Source organism: Amaranthus tricolor, chromosome 12 (genome assembly GCF_026212465.1).
Source record: "Amaranthus tricolor cultivar Red isolate AtriRed21 chromosome 12, ASM2621246v1, whole genome shotgun sequence".
Taxonomy (NCBI): Eukaryota; Viridiplantae; Streptophyta; class Magnoliopsida; order Caryophyllales; family Amaranthaceae; genus Amaranthus; species Amaranthus tricolor.
The window spans coordinates 21,483,941-21,491,440 of NC_080058.1; positions in this window are offsets into that span (position 1 = coordinate 21,483,941).

Consider the following 7,500-nt stretch of genomic DNA (forward strand, 5'->3'; position numbering starts at 1 on the left):
ATATATATATATATATATATATATATATATATATATATATATATATATATATATATATATATATATATATATATATATATATATATATGAAGACTCAACTCTCTTAAATAAGGATAAGAGGAGATTGAAGACTTAATTCTCTTTAATGATGATAATTCAAAACACATATTGATTAAACAAATAAATTAAGTAATTACATTTAATTGTTTAAGTAAGTTTTAAATCATATTTGATATGCATTTAATTAATATATGTTTAAGTTCGGAGTCAATGTAATATGATTAAAGAACTTAAGTTTATTTTAAAGTTGATTTTATAAGTTCTGAAATATATTTCAAAGTCTTGAAGATAATTACGTTTATAATCAGGTTAGTTTCGTAATTATATTTGAAATATTTTAATAGGTTAATGTTCCTTGAAATTATATTTGAAATTATATTTGAAATATTTTAATAGGTCAAGGTTCATTAAAATTAACATTGGATACTATTTGAAATTAAGTTTTGAATATTTTACTACACGTTTTTGATTAACGTTTAAATATTTTATATTTGAACTTGAATTTAAATATGTGGTTAAAATTAATTTGATGAATAAATATAGTACAAGGTACACATGTTTTATTATTAATTGTACACGGCTATATTTAATAATTATTCAAGATCTAGATTTTCTATTATTTGGATGAGATTTGAATTTATACTAAAAATAGAAAATGAGATTTGAATTAATGCTAAAAAATAGGAATTAATTTAAATGGTTATTTAAATGTTGATAAATCTGGTTTGTGCTTATTATTCATTATCTTGCATAAGTACTAACGTGGCAGCATAGCATTGGACAATTATAAACACAATGACGAAATTATTATTAAGCTGTCAGTACACGTCAGTCTGAAGATAACCTCAAGATCTTGAAGTTAGGCGCTGAATGACCAGGTCAACAGAAAATAACGGATAGGAGCCTTCTTGTTTTTGAAGATGTGTTGAGGCGTAACACTATATATATGAGGCTTCCTTCCAGAACTAAGGATACATCTTGACGCACCACTTCTTACAACTTTCTCTCTTGTTTTAAAATTCTCTAAGAGTTGTAATTTGTAATTTGTAATTTGTAATTCGTAATTCTTAATTCTTAGTTCATCTATCTCTTACATTTGTAATAGGCTTAAGAGTTCAAAAAGAGTTAGATTAAGTTTAATACGCCTAATCAAGAATATTTTTCAAAGTGTTCAACTTGTGAATCTCTATTGTGAGATTTGGGATTTTGCTTTTATTAAAGGGACTTGTAATACGATTCTTCAAGGGGAAGAACGTGGTGAGAGGAGATAGTGAGATCTTCTTGGTTGTATTAAAGTCGGATTAATAAAAGGCGTTGAAATCCTACGGGTTGAAAGAGAACCCATAGGCGGGGAGTAGGTTGGTTAGAACCGAACCTCGTTAACATATCGTGTGTTATTCTTTAAAGTTTATTTTCCGCACATACGATTAGTGTTTACGAATTGGCTCAAAGCTGTTTCAGAAGACAGTTTTGACAGACTCCTCAAACTCTTGAGACAAACTGCCAGAAAAGTTTTAAAAGCCCAAACTCTCTATTCACCCCCCCCCCCCCCCCTAGAGAGTATTCAACCTCCTATTAACTTTCATTTGGTATCAGAGCTGAGTTTCACACAAAAAGATTAATATCTTGTGATGGATCCAATAGGAGAAGGGTTGCTTGCTCAAGGACGTTCGTGTTCAAGACCACCTTTGTTTTGCGGTACAAATTTCTCACATTGGAAAACTTTGATGAAAATGTTTGTGATTGATCAAGATATGGAACTTTGGGAGATCATAACTAAAGGACCTAAGATACCCATGAAAAAGGACGCTCAAGGAAATGATGTACTAAAGTCCGAGTCCGAATATTCACAAACAGATTTGGAATGGGTTTCCAAAAACTATAGAGCAATGAATCAATTATGTTGTGCTTTGAATGGTACTGAGTTCAATCGAGTTTCTTCATGTACAAGTGCTAAAGAAATATGGGACAAGTTGGTTGTGACATACGAAGGAACAAGTCAAGTGAAGGAAACAAAGATCAACATCCTCATGCATCAATACGAAATGTTCAAGATGAAAAAGGATGAAAATATAAATGAAATGTTTACTCGTTTTACTTTGATTACTAATAGTTTGAATTCTCTTGGAAAAACTTTTACTAATGCAGAGAAAGTCCAGAAGGTCTTGAGATGTCTTTCAAGATCCAAATGGGGTCCAAAAGTCACTGCCATAGAGGAAGCTCAAGACTTGAGAGTTCTATCGCTTGACGATCTCCTTGGAAAACTCACAACTCATGAACTTACCCTACATGATGATGGAGATAATGATGTTATACCTTCCATGAAAAATCTTGCACTAAAGGCAAAGAAACATCATGAATCTTCAAGTAATAATGAAGATAGCAATGATGAGGAAGATCCATTCGCATTGATCACAAAAGGTCTTGAAGGAATTATGAAGATGCGAAAAAGATTTAAAAAATTTAAATCTAGAAATAAATGTAAGTCTTCTAACTCTAATTCAAACTTTAAGACTAACAAACTTGCTTGTTTTGAGTGTGGTTCTACAGAACATATCGTAAAGGACTGTCCTAAAAAGAAAAGACAATCCTACAAAAAGAACAAGAACAAACAAGCGATGGTTGCAACTTGGAGTGATTCCGAAGGATCATCCGAATCTGAAACTGAAGATGGACAAGCTCATGTATGTCTTATGGCTAGTAATGATGACAATGATGATTTAGATCAAAATCACAAAGAGGTACGTGAATATCTTAACACATGCACAAAAGATGAATTGGTTACAACACTCCTTAATATGTTTCAAATTGAGAAAATTTTAAAAGATGAGAAAAACACTTTAGAAGATAGAATACGTCATTATGCTGAAGGTTGTGAAGAAATCATAAATAAAAATGAATCGCTAAAGGCTGAAAAAACAAATCTTGAAAAGACTGTCAAGATCTTGAAAGAACAGAATCTCAGCCAGACTAAACAGCTTATCAATCTTAAGAATGAGAACAATGATCTTGAAGCAAGGATCAAAACCTTGAAAAATGAGTCTGAGAAAAATCTGCAAGCATTAAACAAGCTTAATGAGTCTGAATCCAAATTCACTAAAATGCTTACACGACAAAAACCAACTAGTGATAAAAGTGGTATTGGTTATAATCATGTTACACATAACTATAAGAGTAAAACCACATTTGTGAAAGGTGCAAATAAACATAAACGTACTCCTACTTGCACATTTTGTTGCAAAGAAGGACATATAAGATTTGCATGTCCTTACAGACGTAAGGAAAATTATATTATCAAGAATTCCTTTCCTTTTGAATTACGTGGACAGATAAAGCAAATATGGGTTCCTAAAGGGACAAGACCACCCAACATGGTCTATCCCGAATATGGTTCCAAATTTGTCACTTGGATAGCCAAGTAAGGTTGAGAAAGGTCATTTTTTTTTGTTTTGTAGGTTAAACAAAAATGGATTCTGGATAGTGGATGCTCGAGGCATATGAGTGGTAAAATTTCTTTATTTTCTGAAATTAAAGAAAAATGCAATGGCTCAATCACCTTAGGAGATAAAGGTAAATGCAAAATTTTAGGTGTTGGTAAAATTGGTAAAAATCCATCTAAAACTATTGATAATGTTTATTTAGTTGAAGGTCTTAAATTTAATTTGCTAAGTGTGTCTCAACTATGTGATAAAGGTAATGAAGTAATATTTGACAAAGAAAAATGTGTTGTTAAAAATCCTAATACCGGAGATACTCTCATTACTGCTCTTAGAAATGATAATGTTTATGCTTTACATACTAACGAAATTGCAATGCAGAATTTCAAGTGTTTGAAAGCTATTACAGATAATCCAAAATTATGGCATAGACGTCTTGGTCACATCAATACTCACACCATGCAAAAGTTGGTTAGTAAAGATTTAGTTAAGGGACTTCCAGCTCTTGACTATAAACAAAGTCCTATTTGTGACGCATGCATTAAAGGTAAACAAGTAAGAAGTTCATTCAAACCGAAGAAAATGGTAAGTACATCAAGACCATGTGAACTCTTACATATTGATTTATGTGGACCAATGCGTGTACGGAGCATAAGAGGTAAATCTTACATCTTAGTTATAGTTGATGATTATTCTAGATTTACGTTGGTGGATTTTTTGAAGGATAAAAGTAAAGCCTTGAAACCGTTCTCAAGACGTTGTAAAGAGATGCAAATTCAACTGAACCTTCCAATAGTCTCGATTAGAACTGACCATGGTAGAGAGTTTGATCAACTAGGCTTTGACTCCTTTTGTGAAAAATATGGTATAACCCATAACTTTTCAGCTCCTAGGACACCCCAACAAAACGGTGTAGTTGAAAGGAAAAATCGAACCTTAGAAGAAATGGCTAGGACAATGCTTATTGAAAATGGATTAGCTAAATACTATTGGGCTGAGGCTGTTAACACAGCTAATTATGTTTTAAATAGATGCCTTGTTAGACCTATACTCAAGAAAACTCCATATGAGTTATTCAAAGGAAGAAAACCGAATATAGCATACTTTAGACCGTTTGGTTGCAAATGTTTTATTCATAATAATGGTAAAGACAATTTAGGTAAATTTGATGCTAGAAGTGATGAAGGTATATTTCTTGGATACTCACTTAATAGTAAAGCTTATCGAGTTCTGAACAAACGTACAGGTATAGTTGAAGAAAGTATACATGTTGTTTTTGATGAATCCGAAAATGAAACTTTAAGTGAAGGTTTTAAAGAGTTAAACCTTAATAAACATTTTAATGATTTAAGTGATGATGAACTGGATATTAAAAATGCTACTGCAGTTAAAAAGATTAACATGCAGGATACCATACAAAGTATTGAGGATGAAGGAAAACAGGTTGTTAACATTGAAGACTCACAGTCTGATCTTGAGACCCAACCTCAAGAACTTGAGATAGCTTCTGAACTTACTGCTTCAGAAACACCAATTAGAAATGCCTCAAATGAAGTAAGTACAAGTTCTTTGAATGAAAACACACCATCCATATTACGTAGAAGAACTAGAAAGTCATATCAACATCCTGCAGAGAACATTATAAGTGATCCAAACAAAGGTACGCAAACTCGATCCTCTCTTAAAAATCTATGTGCATTTTCTGCTTTTGTTTCTCTAGTAGAACCTAAAGATGTTAAAGAAGCATTATAAGAACCAGAATGGATCATTGCAATGCAAAATAAATTAAATTAATTCGAAAGGAACAAAGTTTGGGATCTAGTTGAAAGACCTCCAGATCGTACCATCATTGGAACAAGATGGGTCTTTTGTAATAAACTCAATGAGGATGGAGATATTGTAAGGAATAAAGCAAGACTGGTAGCTCAAGGATATAATCAAGAAGAAGGTATAGATTATGATGAAACTTTCGCACCAGTTGCAAGGTTAGAATCTATCCGTATTATGCTTGCTTTTGCTTCATACATGAATATTAAAATATATCAAATGGATGTTAAATGTGCATTCTTAAATGGATACTTGCAAGAGGAAGTATATGTTAAACAACCACCCGGCTTTGAAAATTCTGATCTACCTAATCATGTGTTCAAACTAAATAAAGCGTTATATGGCTTGAAACAAGCTCCAAGAGCTTGGTATGACAGATTTAGCTCACATCTACTTGAAATGAATTTCAACGAGGTAAAATTGATAAAACACTTTTCATTAAAACTAAAGGAAAAGATATTTTAGTTGTTCAAGTATATGTTGATGATATATTGTTTGGAGCTACTAATGATTCTTTGTGCAAGGAATTTTCTGAGATTATGTGCAAAGAGTTTGAAATGAGCATGATGGGGGACTTAACATTCTTTCTTAGACTACAAATAAAGCAAAAGAAAGATGGCATATTTATTTGTCAAAGTAAATATGTTAGAGATTTGTTAAAGAAGTACAATATGGATCAACGTAAAGAAGTTAATACACCTATGAGTACAACACTAAGTCTAGACCAAGATATAAATGGTAAGAGTGTTGATCAAAAGACTTATAGAGGTATGATTGGTTCTTTATTGTATTTAACTGCTAGTCGTCCTGATATCATGTTTAGTGTTTGCTTATGTGCTCGTTTTCAAGCTAACCCAAAAGAATCTCACTTAACAGCAGTTAAGAGAATCTTTAGATATTTATATGGGACTAAAGACTTTGGTCTATGGTACCCTAGTTGTGGAAATTTTAGTTTGATTGGTTTTTCAGATGCTGATTATGTTGGATATAAAGTTGATAGAAAAAGCACCTCAGGATCGTGTCAATTCTTAGGAAATTCATTGATCTCGTGGTATTCTAAAAAGCAAAATTCAGTTGCTTTATCTACGGTTGAAGCTGAATACATAGCTGCCGGTGCATGTTGCTCTCAAATTTTATGGATTGCTCAACAACTTAGAGACCTTGGAATTGATTTCAAAGGCATACCAATAAGATGTGATAATACAAGTGCAATTTGTATTACAAAGAATCCTGTGCAACATTCTCGTACTAAACACATTGAGGTACGTCACCATTTTATAAGGGATCATGTTGAAAAAGGTAATATTTCTTTATCTTTTATATCTACTGAAAATCAGTTAGCTGATATATTTACAAAACCTTTAAGTGCTGATCGTTTTGCTTATATACGTATGGAACTTGGCATGCTAAATGATGTTGCATGAATTAAGGGGGAGTAATGGCATATGAGTATAAGGATTGAGATGTTAACTACTTAAATACCAAGTATGTATTAAGGGGGAGCATTACATATTATTGTGATTATATGTATGTTTATGCATGAATTTGAGAATTGAAAATTTGATTTCAATTTCTTAAAAATTATTTGTTTTATAAAAATGAGATTTATGATTAAATACCTTTAATAAATAAAGGATATTTAATTATATTAAAACAAAAACAAAAATTGTTTGTTTAAAATTATTTTGGACGTGAATCATGCATTAAAATCTTGTTCATGATTTTGGTTAAAATCCAATTAATCTCATAATTTCATTTCCATTTGTTCACGGTTAAAAACCCAAAATCATACACTTGTTCACTTTGATGAACAAACCGGTCAATCTTCACATACCCTTTGCATTCCTTGTGTTGTCAAATCAATTTATTTAAAGTACAAATGCATTGTACTATACTCCTTTAAAAGAGAGTAAAACGCTTTGCTCATTCATTTGCTCACAGAATCTCTTTCTGATTTCCTACTCAAACCGTCTCTTTCACTTTCCTTTTCAAGCTTTCAAAATTTCTTCAATGGCACCTAAAAGAAGGCTAAGCAGATCCTCTTCAAAATCTGAAAAAGGAAAATCATCTAAATCTCAAATGGCTGAATCTATTACCCCAGTTGTTCACTCACCATTGAACACTTTTGATGTTCCTAAACAATGGTTTGAAAATCATACTGCTTATGGGAGATGGG